Source organism: Microcaecilia unicolor, chromosome 4 (assembly GCF_901765095.1).
Source record: "Microcaecilia unicolor chromosome 4, aMicUni1.1, whole genome shotgun sequence".
In the NCBI taxonomy this organism is placed as follows: Eukaryota; Metazoa; Chordata; class Amphibia; order Gymnophiona; family Siphonopidae; genus Microcaecilia; species Microcaecilia unicolor.
Window position 1 is genome coordinate 229,213,788 of NC_044034.1, and position 18,703 is coordinate 229,232,490.

General features: G+C 49.3%; 1 long non-coding RNA gene across 1 annotated transcript; it reads right to left on the reverse strand.

Moving 5' to 3' along the window:
- Positions 1–2,031: 2,031 nt before the first annotated feature.
- LOC115468020 lies at positions 2,032–18,338 on the reverse strand. The gene is made up of 3 exons (XR_003941806.1): positions 18,326–18,338; positions 11,523–11,525; positions 2,032–2,115 (listed from the first exon to the last, which is right to left on the reverse strand). It is a non-coding gene; the product is annotated as an uncharacterized LOC115468020 (long non-coding RNA).
- Positions 18,339–18,703: the final 365 nt, after the last annotated feature.

The following is an 18,703-nucleotide window of genomic DNA, read 5'->3' on the forward strand; positions in this document are numbered from 1 at the left end:
CCCAACATTCTATTCGCTTTCCTAGCCGCAGCAGCACACTGAGCAGAAGGTTTCAGCGTATCATCGACGACGACACCCAGATCCCTTTCTTGATCCGTAACTCCTAACGCGGAACCTTGCAAGACGTAGCTATAATTCGGGTTCCTCTTACCCACATGCATCACTTTGCACTTGTCAACATTGAACTTCATCTGCCACTTGCACGCCCATTCTCCCAGTCTCGCAAGGTCCTCCTGTAATCGTTCACATTCCTCCTGCGACTTGACGACCCTGAATAATTTTGTGTCATCGGCGAATTTAATTACCTCACTAGTTATTCCCATCTCTAGGTCATTTATAAATACATTAAAAAGCAACGGACCCAGCACAGACCCCTGCGGGACCCCACTAACTACCCTCCTCCACTGAGAATACTGGCCACGCAATCCTACTCTCTGCTTCCTATCTTTCAACCAGTTCTTAATCCATAATAATACCCTACCTCCGATTCCATGACTCTGCAATTTCTTCAGGAGTCTTTCGTGCGGCACTTTGTCAAACGCCTTCTGAAAATCCAGATATACAATATCAACCGGCTCCCCATTGTCCACATGTTTGCTTACCCCCTCAAAAAAATGCATTAGATTGGTGAGGCAAGACTTCCCTTCACTAAATCCGTGCTGACTTTGTCTCATCAGTCCATGTTTTTGTATATGCTCTGCAATTTTATTCTTAATAATAGCCTCCACCATCTTGCCCGGCACCGACGTCAGACTCACCGGTCTATAATTTCCCGGATCTCCTCTGGAACCCTTCTTAAAAATCGGAGTAACATTGGCTACCCTCCAGTCTTCCGGTACTACACTCGATTTTAGGGACAGATTGCATATTTCTAACAGTAGCTCCGCAAGTTCATTTTTTAGTTCTATTAATACTCTGGGATGAATACCATCAGGTCCCGGTGATTTACTACTCTTCAGCTTGCTGAACTGACCCATTACATCCTCCAAGGTTACAGAGAATTTGTTTAGTTTCTCCGACTCCCCCGCTTCAAATATTCTTTCCGGCACCGGTGTCCCCCCCAAATCCTCCTCGGTGAAGACCGAAGCAAAGAATTCATTTAATTTCTCCGCTACGGAGAAACTTGATTGTTTTTCTGCCATAATGGAACAAAGCAAAAACATCCAGGGCTAAAAGTTAGATGGTTTGGTCTAGACCTGTTTCAATCATAAGTCATAAAAAGGTACCCTAAGTGACCAGATGACTACTGGAGGGATTAAGGCATGACCTCCCCTTACTCCCCCAGTGGTCACTGACCCCCCTCTCAGCCTCCAAAGATGTGAAAAAACCAATGCATACCAGCCTCTACGACAGCTTCAGATATTATGACCAGTGCAGCAAGCAGGTCCCTGGAGTAGCCAGGTGGTCAGTGCAGTGCACTGTAGAGAAGGAGACCCAGGCCCATATCCCACTCTAACTGGTACACTTCTGGTTTAAAGTGTGAGATCTCCATGGGGTACAGTAGGTTTTTGATGGGTTTTGGAGGACACCATACAATATAAGGGGGTAACGGAGATGTGTACCTACTACTACTAATCATTTCTATAGCGCTAATAGACATACACAGTGCTGTACACATTATATGCAGGTACTTTCTCTGTCCCTAGAGGGCTCACAATCTACCTGAGGCAATGGAGGGTTAAGTGACTTGCCCAAGGTCACAAGGTGTAGCAGTGGGAATCAAACCCAGGTAGCCAGGTTCAAAGCCTGCTGAACTAACCATTAGGCCGCTCCTCCACAACCTGGGACCTTGTATGTGAAGTCCACTGCAGGATGCCCCACTGCTCTGCTGGGATGTCTGTGTGGTCAGTCTCCTAAGAATGCTGGGCCCCCATATATCCCAATGACTTGTTTTTATGCGTTTTCCCCTTTGACTTATTTTTATTTATTTATTTAATTTAGTATGGTCCAAAAAGGTAGACTCGCTGAGCACAAAAACACCTAGCATATGGCTATTTTCAAGACAAAGAGTCGGACGTTTTTCTGGTTTATAAATGGCCAATTTCACTACTGGATTTGTGGACATTTTCCACAAAACATTTACAATCAGATTTAGTTGTCATATCGAAAATGCCCCTCCACATATTATATCCAGAGTATGGAATACTTACGCATTAATATTTACACCTGCCATTGACCTGGCATAACTGGCATAACTGTTCATGCTTAACTTAAAGCATGCCAGTACCAACTTACACAGACCCCCAAGGTAAAATGAAATGGAATACTCAAGAACCAGAGTATGAGCAGTAGAAAACTGAAGAAAGAAACAGAAATGTATTTCCTTCTATGAAATAAATACAATGAAATACACATTTTCAAAGCTGACATATTTCATTCTCTAAAACTGATAATAATAATAATATTTTTGGTATGTTTGTTGTCTGATCGTTTTTCCAATTGGATCAGTCCTAATCTCGCTTTATCATTTTTTTCAGTTGATTTTCATCTAAGTCTTTTTCCAGGATCTCATTTGCATTTTCAGGTGTTTTTTTAAATTCTCCCTGTCTTTTTCCCATTTCTCCTCTATGTCTGTATCTGATCCTTCTATTTCATCTTTTTTCTCCATTTCTCCCATCTGCTTTTTTTATCTATGAAATGACGTACCTAGCTTGGTTGCCACCCGGGACAGAGCACCCCCCTCCTCCAGGCAGTAAAGGGGTGTACTGAGCAGTCATGTGATTGTTAGGGTTACCATATTTGTGGAGACAAAAAAGAGGACACAAAAAAATAAAACGCTGCTGGCCACGTCCCCACCGCAAAGTCATTTTGATCCCCTAAGAAAGCCAGATTCTATAAGCAGTAGAAAAAGCGAATGCTACATACCTGTAGAAGGTATTCTCCGAGGACAGCAGGCTGATTGTTCTCACTGATGGGTGACGTCCACGGCAGCCCCTCCAATCGGAAACTTCACTAGCAAAGTCCTTTGCTAGTCCTCGCGCGCCCGCGCGCACCGCGCATGCGCGGCCGTCTTCCCGCCCGAAACCGGCTCGAGCCGGCCAGTCCAGTATGTAGCAAGACAATACACTTCAAGGGAAGACACAACTCCAAAGGGGAGGCGGGCGGGTTTGTGAGAACAATCAGCCTGCTGTCCTCGGAGAATACCTTCTACAGGTATGTAGCATTCGCTTTCTCCGAGGACAAGCAGGCTGCTTGTTCTCACTGATGGGGTATCCCTAGCCCCCAGGCTCACTCAAAACAACAACCATGGTCAATTGGGCCTCGCAACGGCGAGGACATAACTGAGATTGACCTAAAAAAATTACCAACTAACTGAGAGTGTAGCCTGGAACAGAACAAACAGGGCCCTCGGGGGGTGGAGTTGGATCCTAAAGCCCAAACAGGTTCTGAAGAACTGACTGCCCGAACCGACTGTCGCGTCGGGTGTCCTGCTGCAGGCAGTAATGAGATGTGAATGTGTGGACAGATGACCACGTTGCAGCTTTGCAAATTTCTTCAATGGAGGCTGACTTCAAGTGGGCTACCGACGCAGCCATGGCTCGAACATTATGAGCCGTGACATGACCCTCAAGAGCCAGCCCGCCTGGGCGTAAGTGAAGGAAATGCAATCTGCTAGCCAATTGGATATGGTGCGTTTTCCTACAGCCACTCCCCTCCTATTGGGATCAAAAGAAACAAACAATTGGGCGGACTGTCTGTGGGGCTGTGTCCGCTCCAGATAGAAGGCCAATGCTCTCTTGCAGTCCAATGTGTGCAGCTGACGCTCAGCAGGGCAGGAATGAGGACGGGGAAAGAATGTTGGCAAGACAATTGACTGGTTCAGATGGAACTCCGACACTTCCTTTGGCAGAAACTTAGGGTGAGTGCGGAGGACTACTCTGTTGTGATGAAATTTGGTGTAAGGGGCCTGGGCTACCAGGGCCTGAAGCTCACTGACTCTACGAGCCGAAGTAACTGCCACCAAGAAAATGACCTTCCAGGTCAAGTACTTCGGATGGCAGGAATTTAGTGGCTCAAAAGGAGGTTTCATCAGCTGGGTGAGAACGACATTGAGATCCCATGACACTGTAGGAGGCTTGACAGGGGGCTTTGACAAAAGCAAACCTCTCATGAAGCGAACAACTAAAGGCTGTCCTGAGATCGGCTTACCTTCCACACGGTAATGGTATGCACTAATCGCACTGAGGTGAACCCTTACGGAGTTGGTCTTGAGACCAGACTCAGACAAGTGCAGAAGGTAATCAAGCAGGGTCTGTGTAGGACAAGAGCGAGGATCTAAGGCCTTGCTGTCACACCAGACGGCAAACCTCCTCCAATGGAAGAAGTAACTCCTCTTAGTGGAATCTTTCCTGGAAGCAAGCAAGATGCGGGAGACACCCTCTGACAGACCCAAAGAGGCAAAGTCTACGCCCTCAACATCCAGGCCGTAAGAGCCAGCGACTGGAGGTTGGGATGCAGAAGCGCCCCTTCATCCTGTGTGATGAGGGTCGGAAAACAGTCCAATCTCCACGGTTCTTCGGAGGACAACTCCAGAAGAAGAGGGAACCAGATCTGACGCGGCCAAAAGGGAGCAATCAGAATCATGGTGCCTCGGTCTTGCTTGAGTTTCAACAAAGTCTTCCCCACCAGAGGGATGGGAGGATAAGCATACAGCAGGCCCTCCCCCCAATCCAGGAGGAAGGCATCCGATGCCAGTCTGCCGTGGGCCTGAAGCCTGGAACAGAACTGAGGGACTTTGTGGTTCACTCGAGATGCGAAGAGATCTACCAAGGGGGTGCCCCACGCTTGGAAGAGCTGGCGCACCACTCGGGAGTTGAGCGACCACTCGTGAGGTTGCATAATCCTGCTCAACCTGTCGGCCAGACTGTTGTTTACGCCTGCCAGATATGTGGCTTGGAGCACCATGCCTTGACGGCGAGCCCAGAGCCACATGCTGACGGCTTCCTGACACAGGGGGCGAGATCCGGTGCCCCCCTGCTTGTTGACATAGTACATGGCAACCTGGTTGTCTGTCTGAATTTGGATAATTTGGTGGGACAGCTGATCTCTGAAAGCCTTCAGAGCGTTCCAGATCGCTCGTAACTCCAGAAGATTGATCTGCAGATCGCGTTCCTGGAGGGACCAGCTTCCTTGGGTGTGGAGCCCATCGACATGAGCCCCCATCCCAGGAGGGACGCATCCGTGGTCAGCACTTTTTGTGGCTGAGGAATTTGGAAGGGACGTCCCAGAGTCAAATTGGAGCAAATCGTCCACCAATACAGGGAGTCGAGAAAACTCGTGGACAGGTGGATCACGTCCTCTAGACCTCCGGCGGCCTGATACCACTGAGAGGCCAGGGTCCATTGAGCAGATCTCATGTGAAGGCGGGCCATGGGAGTCACATGAACTGTGGAGGCCATGTGGCCCAGCAATCTCAACATCTGCCGAGCTGTGATCTGCTGGGACGCTCGCACCCGCGAGACGAGGGACAACAAGTTGTTGGCTCTCGTCTCTGGGAGATAGGCGCGAGCCGTCCGAGAATCCAGCAGAGCTCCTATGAATTCGAGTCTCTGCGCTGGGAGAAGGTGGGACTTTGGATAATTTATCACAAACCCCAGTAGTTCCAGTAGGCGAATAGTCATCCGCATGGACTGCAGGGCTCCTGCCTCTGATGTGTTCTTTACCAGCCAATCGTCGAGATATGGGAACACGTGCACCCCCAGCCTGCGGAGTGCCGCTGCTACCACAGCTAGGCACTTTGTGAACACCCTGGGCGCAGAGGCGAGCCCAAAGGGTAGCACACAGTACTGGAAGTGGCGTGTGCCCACCTGAAATCGCAGATACTGTCTGTGAGCTGGCAGTATCGGGATGTGCGTGTAGGCATCCTTCAAGTCCAGAGAGCATAGCCAATCGTTTTGCTGAATCATGGGGAGAAGGGTGCCCAGGGAAAGCATCCTGAACTTTTCTTTTTCGAGATATTTGTTCAGGGCCCTTAGGTCTAGGATGGGACGCATCCCCCCTGTTTCTTTTCCACAAGGAAGTACCTGGAATAGAATCCCAGCCCTTCTTGCCCGGATGGCACGGGCTCGACCGCATTGGCGCTGAGAAGGGCGGAGAGTTCCTCTGCAAGTACCTTCTTGTGTTGGAAGCTGTAAGACTGAGCTCCCGGTGGACAATTTGGAGGTTTTGATGTCAAATTGAGGGTGTATCCCTGCCGGACTATTTGCAGAACCCACTGATCGGAGGTTATGAGAGGCCACCTTTGGTGAAAAGCTTTCAACCTCCCTCCGACTGGCAGGTCGCCCGGCACGGACACTTGGATGTCGGCTATGCTCTGCTGGAGCCAGTCAAAAGCTCGCCCCTTGCTTTTGCTGGGGAGCCGCGGGGCCTTGCTGAGTCGCACGCTGCTGACGAGAGCGAGCGCGCTGGGGCTTAGCCTGGGCCGCAGGCTGTCGGGAAGGAGGATTGTACCTACGCTTGCCAGAAGAGTAGGGAACAGTCTTCCTTCCCCCGAAAAATCGTCTACCTGTAGAGGTAGAGGCTGAAGGCTGCCGGCGGGCGAATTTGTCGAATGCGGTGTCCCGCTGGTGGAGAGACTCTACCACCTGTTCAACTTTTTCGCCAAAAATATTGTCCGCACGGCAAGGCGAGTCCGCAATCCGCTGCTGGAGTCTATTCTCCAGGTCGGCGGCACGCAGCCATGAGAGCCTGCGCATCACCACACCTTGAGCAGCGGCCCTGGACGCAACATCAAAAGTGTCATAAACTCCTCTGGCCAGGAATTTTCTGCACGCCTTCAGCTGCCTGACCACCTCCTGAAAAGGCTTGGCTTGCTCGGGGGGGAGAGCATCAACCAAGCCCGCCAACTGCCGCACATTGTTCCGCATGTGTATGCTCGTGTAGAGCTGGTAAGACTGAATCTTGGACACGAGCATAGAGGAATGGTAGGCCTTCCTCCCAAAGGAGTCTAAGGTTCTAGCGTCCTTGCCCGGGGGCGCCGAAGCATGTTCCCTAGAACTCTTAGCCTTCTTTAGGGCCAAATCCACAACTCCAGAGTCATGAGGCAACTGAGTGCGCATCAGCTCTGGGTCCCCATGGATCCGGTACTGGGACTCGATCTTCTTGGGAATGTGGGGATTAGTTAAGGGTTTTGTCCAGTTCGCAAGCAATGTCTTTTTTAGGACATGGTGCAAGGGAACAGTGGACGCTTCCTTAGGTGGAGAAGGATAGTCCAGGAGCTCAAACATTTCAGCCCTGGGCTCGTCCTCCACAACCACCGGGAAGGGGATGGCCGTAGACATCTCCCGGACAAAGGAAGCGAAAGACAGGCTCTCAGGAGGAGAAAGCTGCCTTTCAGGAGAGGGAGTGGGATCAGACGGAAGACCCTCAGACTCCTCGTCAGAGAAATATCTGGGGTCTTCCTCTTCCTCCCACGAGGCCTCACCCTCGGTGTCAGACACAAGTTCCCGAACCTGTGTCTGCAACCTCGCCCTGCTCGACTCAGTGGAACCACGTCCACGACGGGGGCGTCGAGAGGAAGACTCCCTCGCCCGCATCGGCGAAGCTCCCTCCGCCGACGTAGTCGGGGAGCCCTCCTGGGAGGTGGCCGCGGTCGGCACCGCACGCGGTACCGACGTCGGGGACCTCAACCTGGGCGATGGGCCAGCCGGCGCCACGCTCGACGGTACCGGTGGCGCAAGCACCGCCGGTACCGGAGGGGTAGGGCGCAACAGCTCTCCCAGAATCTCTGGGAGAACGGCCCGGAGGCTCTCGTTCAGAGTGGCTGCAGAAAAAGGCTGAGAGGTCGATGCAGGCGTCGACGTCAGAACCTGTTCCGGGCGAGGAGGCTGTTCCGGGCTGTCCAGAGTGGAGCGCATCGACACCTCTTGAACAGAGGGTGAGCGGTCCTCTCGGTGCCGATGCCTGCTGGGTGCCGAATCCCTCGGCGACCCAGAGCTCTCGGTGCCGACACGGGGAGGAGACCGGTGTCGATGCTTCTTCGATTTCTTCCGAAGCATGTCACCGGAGCTCCCCGGCACCGACGAGGAGGACGTAGAATCCATCCGTCGCTTCCTCGGGGCCGAGACCGAAGAGGGTCGATCTCGGGGGGGCTGTACCGCAGGAGCCCTCAGGGTAGGAGGAGACCCACCCGAGGGCTCACCGCCACCAGCAGGGGAATGGACAGCCCTCACCTGCACTCCACTCGATGCACCACCGTCCGACGACATCAGGAGACGAGGTCCCGGTACCACCGACGTCGATGCAGCTATCCGATGTCTCGGCGCCGATGCAGAGGCCCGATGCCTCGATGCACTCGATGCAAGGGCGGCCGAGGAAGATGGTCTGGACGCTGACGACGTCGATGCACTCGAAGATCCCGGTGCCGATGCCGACGAAGAGCCCGAGAACAGCACGTTCCACTGGGCTAGTCTCGCTACCTGAGTCCGCCTTTGAAGCAGGGAACACAGACTGCAGTTCTGAGGGCGGTGCTCAGCCCCCAGACACTGAAGACACGACGAGTGTCGATCAGTGAGCGAGATAACCCGGGCGCACTGGGTGCACTTCTTGAAGCCGCTGGAAGGCTTCGATGTCATGGGCGGAAAAATCACGCCGGCGAAATCAAAAGCCGAAATGGCGAAAATTGAAGCACCAAAATTTAGAGGGAGAAAAATCTCGACCGAGGCCGAAAAAGGCCTACCCCGACGACGAAAGAAAACTTATCGGGGCAAAAAGCTGGAAGTACGGGGAGGATTGACACGAAACCCGGGGAGGGTTTCCGGAGCACTTCCCGCACTAGAAGAAAGCTTTTCCGAAGAAAAAACACGCTCAAAAAAACTTTGGACGCGCGAGGTCGACTTTCCGGGGCTCGACACGGCGAAAAAACGACCGTACCGAGTGCGGACAAAAGAAGACTGGCCGGCTCGAGCCGGTTTCGGGCGGGAAGACGGCCGCGCATGCGCGGTGCGCGCGGGCGCGCGAGGACTAGCAAAGGACTTTGCTAGTGAAGTTTCCGATTGGAGGGGCTGCCGTGGACGTCACCCATCAGTGAGAACAAGCAGCCTGCTTGTCCTCGGAGAATAATGGTAATAGAAATGCACTTTCTTCCGTAGTCTAAATACAAAATTAGAAAAGATGTACATTTCCAAAAAAACAAACATCCATTACCAGCACGTTCTCCTTTCCTTTCCTTCCCCTTCTATCCATGTGCTACATTTCCCCCTTTTACCTTCCCTTCTCTCCTCTCCCCTCCATGTACAGCATGTCTCCTTCTCCTCTCCCATCCACGAGAAGCTTGCCCCCTTCTTTCCCTCCCTTCCACGAGTAGCTTGTCCTCTCCCCTCCCCTCCTGAGCCTACCTTGCAGCCCTGGTGGTCTAGTGGCCTCTTTGGGACAGGAAAGAGCCCCACTCTATCCTACCCGCAGTTGCTGCCCTCCCCGCTGCTGCCGCTTCTTGAAAATGGTTGCCAAGACTTCAATCAAAGGTCTTGCAAGACGGAAATACCCAGTGTACTTGAATGTAACTCACCTTGAGCTACTACTGAAAGAAATGTGATCAAAATCTAAATAAATAATTAACTTTTGCTTGGGCAAAGACTCCATTATTTTTCCACATGAGGCTTACCAGCCTGTAGTTTCCCATTTCATTCCTGCCCCTTTTTTGTGAAGAGGGATCACATCAGCTTGTTTCCAATCCCATAAATCCCTAAGAAGTTCCACCAGGCCTTCTCCAAGTTCCCTCAGCATCCTGGGATGTATCCCATCAGGCCCCATAGCTTTGTCCACTTTCAGATTTTCAAGCTGGTTATAAACACTTTCTTCCATGAATGGTGCAATATCCACTCCATTCCCAGATATACCCTCAGCAGCTGACCATAATCCTTCTCCAGAATTTTCTTCCATTGGATAAAGTATTTACCACATTTGTTTTATCCTCATCACTCTCCACATAGCCATTATCAGCATCTTTTGGGTCTTACAATTCCATTCCTAGCCTTTCTTCTTTCCCCAATATATCTGAAAAATATCTTGTCACCTCTCTTTACATCTCTAGCCATTTTTTCTTCTACCTGCACTTTGGCTAGTCGTATTTCCCTCTTTGCTTCTTTGAGTTTAATCCGGTAATCTTTTCTGTGATTTTCTTGTTGTGTTTTTCTGTATTTCTTGAACACAGCCTCCTTTGCCCTTATTTTTTTTCGGCCACTTGTTTGGAGAACCATATAGGCTTCCTGTTTCTCTTGTTTTTGTTTACTTTCCTTTTATAAAGATCTGTTTCCATATTTATAGCACCTTTCAGCTTGAACCACTGAGCTTCCGCTTCTCCTATGCCTACCCATGCTGTCAGCTCCTTCTTCAGGTATTCCCCCATTATTACCAAAATCAGCATGTCTGAAATCCAGTCCCAATTATTTATTTTATTTAATTCAAGCTCTTGAAATACTGCAAATTGATCCAAAGTGGGCGACTAAGCAGCTGGAGCTTTTGTGTTCATTCTTACAAACTGACTGCATTTCTCTACACTGTTCACCATTAAAAGGTATGGGGTTTTGAATATAGCTCATGCCATTTTCAGTAGCAGCTCAAAGTGAGTTACATTAAGGTGCAGTAGGCATTTTCATGTCCTCTGAGGACTTACAGGCTAAGTTTATACCTGAGGCAATGGAGGGTTTGTTATGCATGTGTCTGTCCTCCTTGTCAATTTTTAGAATTGTAAGCTACCTTATTGCTATTTTGTGAAAGGCTGTATAACAAATAAACTAAATTGTGGGTGAGGAGGGCAATTCTACATGCTTCATCTAGATTCCATCTGTATGTACACCCACTTTCAAACTACACACTATCACATTTTTGTGCCATTTTATAGAATACAGTGTAACCAGAATATTGGCATGTTCTTGTATACATTTATCTTTATTGCCAGTTCTGATATACCACTATTCAACAAATAACAAAGTGATGCACAATAAAATATGGGTAATGCATTTGATGTACTGTCTTTCTGTGGTATAACCAAAGTGGTTTATATATTATATACAGGTATTTTCTCTGTTCCTAATGGGCTCATAATCTAAGATGTGTGGGTTTGGGGTTTTGTTTTTGGTACCTGGGGCAATGGAAGATTAAGTGACGTGGAGGGGCATAATCGAACGTCGCCGGCCAAATAGATCGCCGGCGATTTATGTTGGCGGCGGCGCTACAGCTGGCCGGAACCGTATTATCGAAAAAGATGGCCGGCCATCTTTTTTGTCAATAATATGGTTTAGCCCGGCCAAATGCCGTGGAGTTCGCCGGGTTTGAGATGGCCGGGTTTATTTTTCAGCGATAATGGAAAGTTATGTTGGCCATCTCAAACCCCGGCCAAATTCAAGGCATTTGGCCGTAGGAGGAGCCAGCATTTTTAGTGCACTGGCCTCCCTGACATGCCAGGACACCAACCAGCCACCCTAGGGGTCACTGCGGTGGACTTCAGAAAAGCTCCCATGTGCATAGCTCCCTTACTTTGGGAGCTGAGCCCCCCAAACCCACTACCCACAAATGTACTGCACCCACTAAATTTGCTCCAGGGACCTGCATACAGCCTCTAGGACTTATTGCTGCTGTATCGGCACACCAGTTCACACCTGAAGATTAATCTCTCTGAAAAAGTCCTTTCTTGAAATAAGCACGTTTACTCACAGTTAACTGCAGATCAGAGGTTATGTCCCACTGGCAAAGAGTCCCCTGGTACTAATGACTGATCTGGGGTAAAACAGAAGCGGTGGCCAGAACAACTGCAGAGGCATCAGAGTCCAGGGACTGTGAGTTACTAATATCCGTCCACGCATCAGCATCTAGGTCTTGCGGCTCACCATCCGCATTGCAAGCAGAAGGAGCGAGACAATATTCTCTGCAAGACTTGCTCCAGTCCATGATCTCACCACTTCCCCAGTCTAGAGTCGGATTGTGTCTCTGTAGCCAAGGTAATCCCAGCACAATGGGTTGCACTGCTGTCTGGAGGACATATAGGGAAATATCTTCCTTGTGGTCACCAATACACAGGTGCACCAGAACCGTTTGTGTGCTTACGCATCCTTGAGTGTTACCATAGACTGAGAGAAGCGGAATGGTTTGGGTAACTTTTGTGTAGGAATGTTTAATTGACGGACCAAGGATTCGTTTATAAAACCTGCCCCGGAATCAAAAAAGACTTCAGTATGCTCCTTTCTTTGGTCTAAATCAAGCACTGCTGGTATTAACACTTGATTACAAAGTAAGCCAAACGATAAGCCTACTATAGTGCCTGCGGTCAGACTCTGATCCGAGGATCCAGGTTTATTCGGGCACTGGTCAGCATAATGTCTCGTATTACCGCAATACAAACATAAGTTAAGGGTTCGACGCCTCTGCTTCTCTTGCATCGAGAGTGAAGTACGACCCAACTGCATAGGCTCTACAGGCTCTAAAGGAGAAGCCCCCCTAGGGCTAGGATCCTGTGGCATATCCCGAAAACTCAGTCTCTTGATGCCTATCTTTTCTGTAGAGTGCTGTTCACGGTTACGCTCCTGAAATTGAATGTCTATCATATTACAGAGCCCAATCAGGTCATCTAGTCTGGTCGGGAGCTCACGTCCAGCAAACTCATCCTTAATTTGGGGTGCCAACCCCTGCCAGAAGGTTGCGACTAGACTCTCGTTGTTCCAAACCAGTTCAGACGCCAGAGTGCGGAACCTAATGGCGTAATCGCCCAGGGTCTGCGTCCCTTGCTTTAATCCCAGGAGCGCGCAGAAGCTGCAGAAATAACCTTCCCAGGCTTTTCAAAGACTCATTTAAACTGGTCCAGGAACCCATGAAAATTGTAAAGCACCGGGTCATCTCCTTCCCAAAGTGGAGAGGCCCATGCTAAGGCTTGACCGGTCAGCAAAGAAATAATATAAGCTATCCGGGCTCTATCGGAGGGAAAATCTCGGGGCTGCAGTTCAAAAATTATCCTACACTGATTGAGAAAACCCCTACAGTCCTTGGGATAACCGTCATATCTCGGTGGTGCCTGAAGACGGACCCCCGGTATTACCGGAGCTTCCGTCGGTACTGAAACTGGAATTCGGGAAGCTGCAAGTTCCTGGAAGCATTCTTCCATAACTCTCCGTAGCTGATCTACACGTTCAGTCCAATCTCTGAAGAGTTTAAAAAGTTGGTCAATCTGCATGGCCTGATCATGAAGCCTCTGCAAAGCAGATGGTTTGTCTGAGCTCGTGGCCTTTGCAATCTGTCACACTCTCAAGGATAATCTGGACTCGTGAGCCCTTGGGCCACTGCCGAGGAGCGGCAGCGGCAGGAGAACTACCCAAACAAGAGACAAGGCAGAACACAGACGGACTGGAAAAGCAGGACTGGAACCGCCGGACTGAAGCTGCAGCTGAGGCAGAGCAAGCTGGAACAGGCAGGACAGGAACAGCTAGACTTCACCTGTGCTTGACCGCCGTTCCCCAGGGGTTGAGCCCCTGGGTGCGGGCAGCCGGCAGTACTATGGGACAGAAGGGAAAACCAGAACTGCAGGGTCCAGCAGACGGCCAACAAACAGTCAAGTTACCCAGGAAACAAGCAGGAACAAAGGCAGGCAGTAACAGTAGAATACTCCAGAAAACAAGCAGGGTCGAAGGCAGGCAGCAACAGTAGAATACTCCAGGAAACAAGCAGGGTCAAAGGCAGGCAGCAACAGTAGAATACTCCAGGAAACAAGCAGGGTCAAGCTGGAATAAGAAGCAAGCAGGGTAGCACGGCAACAAACACTCACCGACGAGAAACTCATCAGACAACCTCTGTTGCAAAGGCAAACTAGAAAGTTCCCAGGTGGTAATAAAGGCACTACAGATGAAGTCACCAGTAAGGGTGGGGCTTGGCAGCAACAACAGCAGAGCATGGCTTGGCTGGAACAGGATCCCGAAATGGACTAGACTGGACTGGAACGGATTTCAAGATTTTCACACAGGATTCAGGATTTACAAACAGACTTGGCTTGGCTGGAGGAACCCCAAAGCAAGTCCGACAGGGAATATAGTCACAATCATGACAATGACCTGCATGTACCATATAAACAGTTCCTCCCTTGAAGGTCTTTATAAGCAAGACCTTCACCAAAGTTGGGAGTTACCAGTGTTTATATGACGCCTAGTCCTACTTCTAGGTGAATATTCACACCTCAAGATCTGTGTGTTTTCAGCAAGCAGATGATTAGTGCTCCTATTTCAGGCTGTCTTAGGTTGCAATGGTGGACAGAGGCAATCAGAGAGCAAATGTCAGAGGTCACGTTTGTGTCCCAGTTGCTGTCTCATATGATAATTAATTATATTATATATTCTAATTGTAGTCCTGATTGGTAAGTGTAATAAACAATTACTGATTATTCTCAAATTACTATAGCCTTCTGTGTCTTTCTGTCTCTCCACCTGGTGGTGTTAGGATCATATTCCCTGGAGTTACAGGTAACTAGTACCTTTATACCTGGGAGAGGGCAGAAAGATAAACAACATTCAGGTACACTGGGAATTTCCCTGTCTCCAGAGGGCTTATAATCTAATTTTTGTGCCTGAGGCAATTGAGGGTTAAGTGACTTGCTCAAGATCACAAGGAGCAGCAGCAGGATTTGAACCAGGCTTCCCCAGTTGTTAGCTATCCAGCTTATAATCGAAAGTGATCACCGGCCATCTTCCGACACAAATCGGGAGATGGCCGGCGATTTCTTAAAAGCGGCAAAATCGGTATAATCGAAAGTGGCATTTTTGACAGCATCGTCGCTTTCCCGTCGCTTCGCCGGCAAAAGTTCAAGGGGGCGTGTCAGTAGATTAGCAAAGGCGGGACATGGGCAGGTATGGGCGTGGCTACCAGATGGCCAGCTTTCGCCGATAATTAAAAAAAAAAAAAAAAAGCGGCGTTAAGTAGTATTTCACCGGGTTTACTTGGTCCTTTTATTTTCATGACCAAGCCTCAAAAAGGTGCCCCAACTGACCAGATGACCACTGGAGGGAATGGGGGATGACCTCCCCATACTCCCCCAGTGGTCACCAACCCCCTTCCATACTAAAAAAATAAAACTAAAAACCTTTTTTGCCAGCCTGTATGCCAGCCTCAAATGCCGTACTCACCTCCATGACAGCAGAATGTGTTGTATCCTCCGACAGCCTTTCCCTGGTTGCGATGTGGCTCTCGGGTGAGTGTGACACCTTTTCTGTTAGGTGCCCTGCAGAGTCACATTAGCACCACGTCTAAGATTCTCTCCAAAGAAAGCTCTAAGAAGACTCCTCAAGACTTGTTATCTTGCACCATGCTGGGAAAACAGGACCTGGGTCACAAGGTTCAGGACCGTTCTACTATCAGGAGAACTAAACACCTTGGGAACAACTCACGGCAATCCTTGGCTTGTAGCACTACTCCAGCGCTGTTTGTGCGATCCAGCCCTGTTGACAAGACCCCGCCTCGGCCTCAACCGATAGACTTGCTAACAAAGTCCAGTACTATGGTTCCTAATCATACGCCTAGACGCCCTGGTAGGTTTCATCAAAGATATCCATGGAAGCCCAGACCTCCCGGGGAGACTGGGAGAGCCTTGAGGGGGAGGTATTGTCACAATTGTGACTATATTCTCTGTTGGACTTGCTTCGGGGTTCCTCCAGCCAAGCCAAGTCTGTTTGTAAATCCTGAAGCCTGTGTGAAAATCCTGAAATCTGTTCCAGTCCAGTCTAGTCCATTTCGGGATCCTGTTCCAGCCAAGCCATGCTCTGCTATTGTTGCTGCCAAGCCCCACCCTTACTGGTGACCTCTTCTGTAGTGTCTTTATTACCACCTGGGAACTTTCTAGTTTGCCTTTGCAACAGAGGTCGTTTGATGAGTTTCTCGTCTGTGACTATTTATTGCAGTGCTACCCTGCTTGCTTCTTATTCAGGCTTGACCCTGCTTGTTTCCTGGAGTATTCTACTGTTGCTGCCTGCCTTTGACCCTGCTTGTTTCCTGGAGTATTTTACTGTTGCTGCCTGCCTTCAACCCTGCTTGTTTTCTGGAGTATTCTACTGTTACTGCCTGCCTTTGTTCCTGCTTGTTTCCTGGGCAACTTGACTGTTTGCTGGCCGCCTGCTGGACCCTGCAGTTCTGGTTTTCCCTTCTGTCCCATAGTCCTGCCGGCCGCCCGCACCCAGGGGCTCAACCCCTGGGGAACGGCGGTCAAGCGCAGGTGAAGTCTAGCTGTTCCTGCCCTGCCTGTTCCAGCTTGCTCTGCCTCAGCTGCAGCTTCAGTCCGGCAGTTCCAGTCCTGCTTTTCCAGTCCATCTGTGTTCTGCCTTGTCTCTTGTTTGGGTGGTTCTCCTGCTGCTGCCGCTTCTCGGCAGTGGCCCAAGGGCTCACGAGTCCAGATTATCCTTAAGAGTGTGACAGTCATGAACCATAAAATAACTTTACAAAAGTAACTGAGAACTATGAGCAAAGCTAGGCCTCTGTGAACAGGCTATGAACAGGTTAAGAGTCACTGAGAAGTTAAATAATAAGAATTACACAGAATGTGAATCTCATGTCAGCTTGCCCTTCTGTTGGAGAGACAGGCAGATATGGAGTCATAACAGAGATATGTGTAGTGGGAGAATACTGTACATGAATATAGTAATGTAAGGGGAAATTTGCTGCTGACCATGAAAGCAGAGACACTTTGGTTTCTGGGAAGATGGTTTTTGCAAAGTAGGATAACCTTACTGACCTTACTTATGATAAACAACTATGTTATCAAGAACTTTGCTTCTGTAAGATAGAATTTACTAGAATATGCTGGAATATGTTAGAAAATGCTGACTTTGTACTTCCAATACTAGTCTATGGGAGAAAAGGGTATAAAAGGAGAAACCTGGACAGAGGCAATCAGAGAGCTAACGTCAGAGGTCACGTTTGTGTCCCGGTTGCTGTCTCATATGAGAATTAATTAATTATATTACGTATTCTAATTGTAGTCCTGACTGGTAAATGTAATAAACAATTACTGATTATTCTCATATTACTATAGCCTTCTGTGTCTTTCTGTCTCTCCACCTGGTGGTGTTAGGACCATATTCCCTGGAGTTACAGGTAACTAGTACCGTTATACCTGGGAGAGGGCAGAAACATAAACAATGTCCATGCAATAGCATCTTTGCTCATACACGTGGTTAGGATTTATACATTGTGTAGAAAAATTTGAAAGTTTTCTTTTTACCTTTTCTTCGAGCAGCTGCATGCTGCAGGCAGGGAGCACTAACATTATCTAGTTGTTTCCGACTTACAGAAAACCTTGTGTTCTTGTTGAGAGTAGTTGGCACAATAAGTAATTTTGTTATATTAGCAGTACCTTGTATCTGAAAGAGAATTAACACAGAAATATATCATAATATAATAATAGCATATGTTACCATTTTCTTCATTGTTATGTATTATTACATTATATTAAAATCAATAAAATATCATGGGAAAAAAAAGACAGAAATATAAGCGGTAGTGGCAATTCATCCTTCCTAGAACCCAGACCTCCCACCTACCAAAAATAAATAAAACCATGGTGGTCCAATGGGACCCCTGGTCATGCCCCCCCATCCCAAAGACTAGCCCTGGTGGCCTAGCAGTGCCCCCCCCCCAACACTCCCCCCACCTTGATGAAGGAGAAGGGACAGTCCTAGTCCCTCCTTCTGCTGGGCGTGCCATCAAAATAGTGGCACCCTGCCCTATCCAGTGCATCCTAGATTATATGGTAGTTAAGCCCTGATCAGTGCATCCTAGGCAGGATGCTGTAATTTTGATGGTGCGCCCAGCAGAAGGGAGGGACTAGGACTCTATTCCTCCTCCTTTATCAAGGTAGAAGGTTGGGAGGCCACTGCTAGGCCACCAGGGCTAGTCTTCGTGAAGGGGAGCATGGCCAAAGGTCTCACTGGACCACCATGATTTTATCTATTTTGGGGGGGAGTGAGGGTCTGGGGTCCACCAGACCACAGGACCTCTAGATCATTGGGGGTGGGGGGTCTGGAGGCCACTGGACCACCTTGCTTTGTATGTGGGGAGTCTGGGGTCCACTGGACTACAAACCCTAGGTTTGACAGGTCAGGGCTCCCTATTCTTCCCCTGCTCAGCACAGCCCTAACGCTAGCTCCGAGCTGGAGTAGGGTTTGCCGTGGGAGGAGCACCCTTGTTTGGCAAGCTGCCTGCTGAGCATTGGGGTGGAATAGGAGATGACCAATTTAGCATGCATTTGCATGCACATTGCACTCAAGAGCTTGTTGAGCTCATTATTTCATATGCTTGCCAGCTCTGAGCATTTGGTGGTAGCAAATGCAGGCACTAGTCTGGCACAAATGGCCTCTAGCACCCACGTTTGCTTCTGAGCATTGGGGCCTCAGCATCTCTGCCAACAGTTGTAGACCTTAATCCACATCACCACTCACAGGAGTCAAGCCATACCTGTGCACTTCAAAATCATCTCTGCACTATCCTTCCTCACCACTAGCAGTTTCCAGACTGTCCTGGCAACCAATGCAGGCATCAGTCAATCAGCTATCCCCTCATGTATCACACAGTTCCTCTTGGCCCTTCTCATACACACACACACAACACCGATCACATAGCATTCCCCCAGACCCAGCAGCACAGATGACAGTGACCCAATTCTATGAGGTAGTTCCTCCGTGTCACTGACTGCACCCATGTGGCTCTCAAGGCCCCCCAAAGGGAGATAGTCCACCTACCA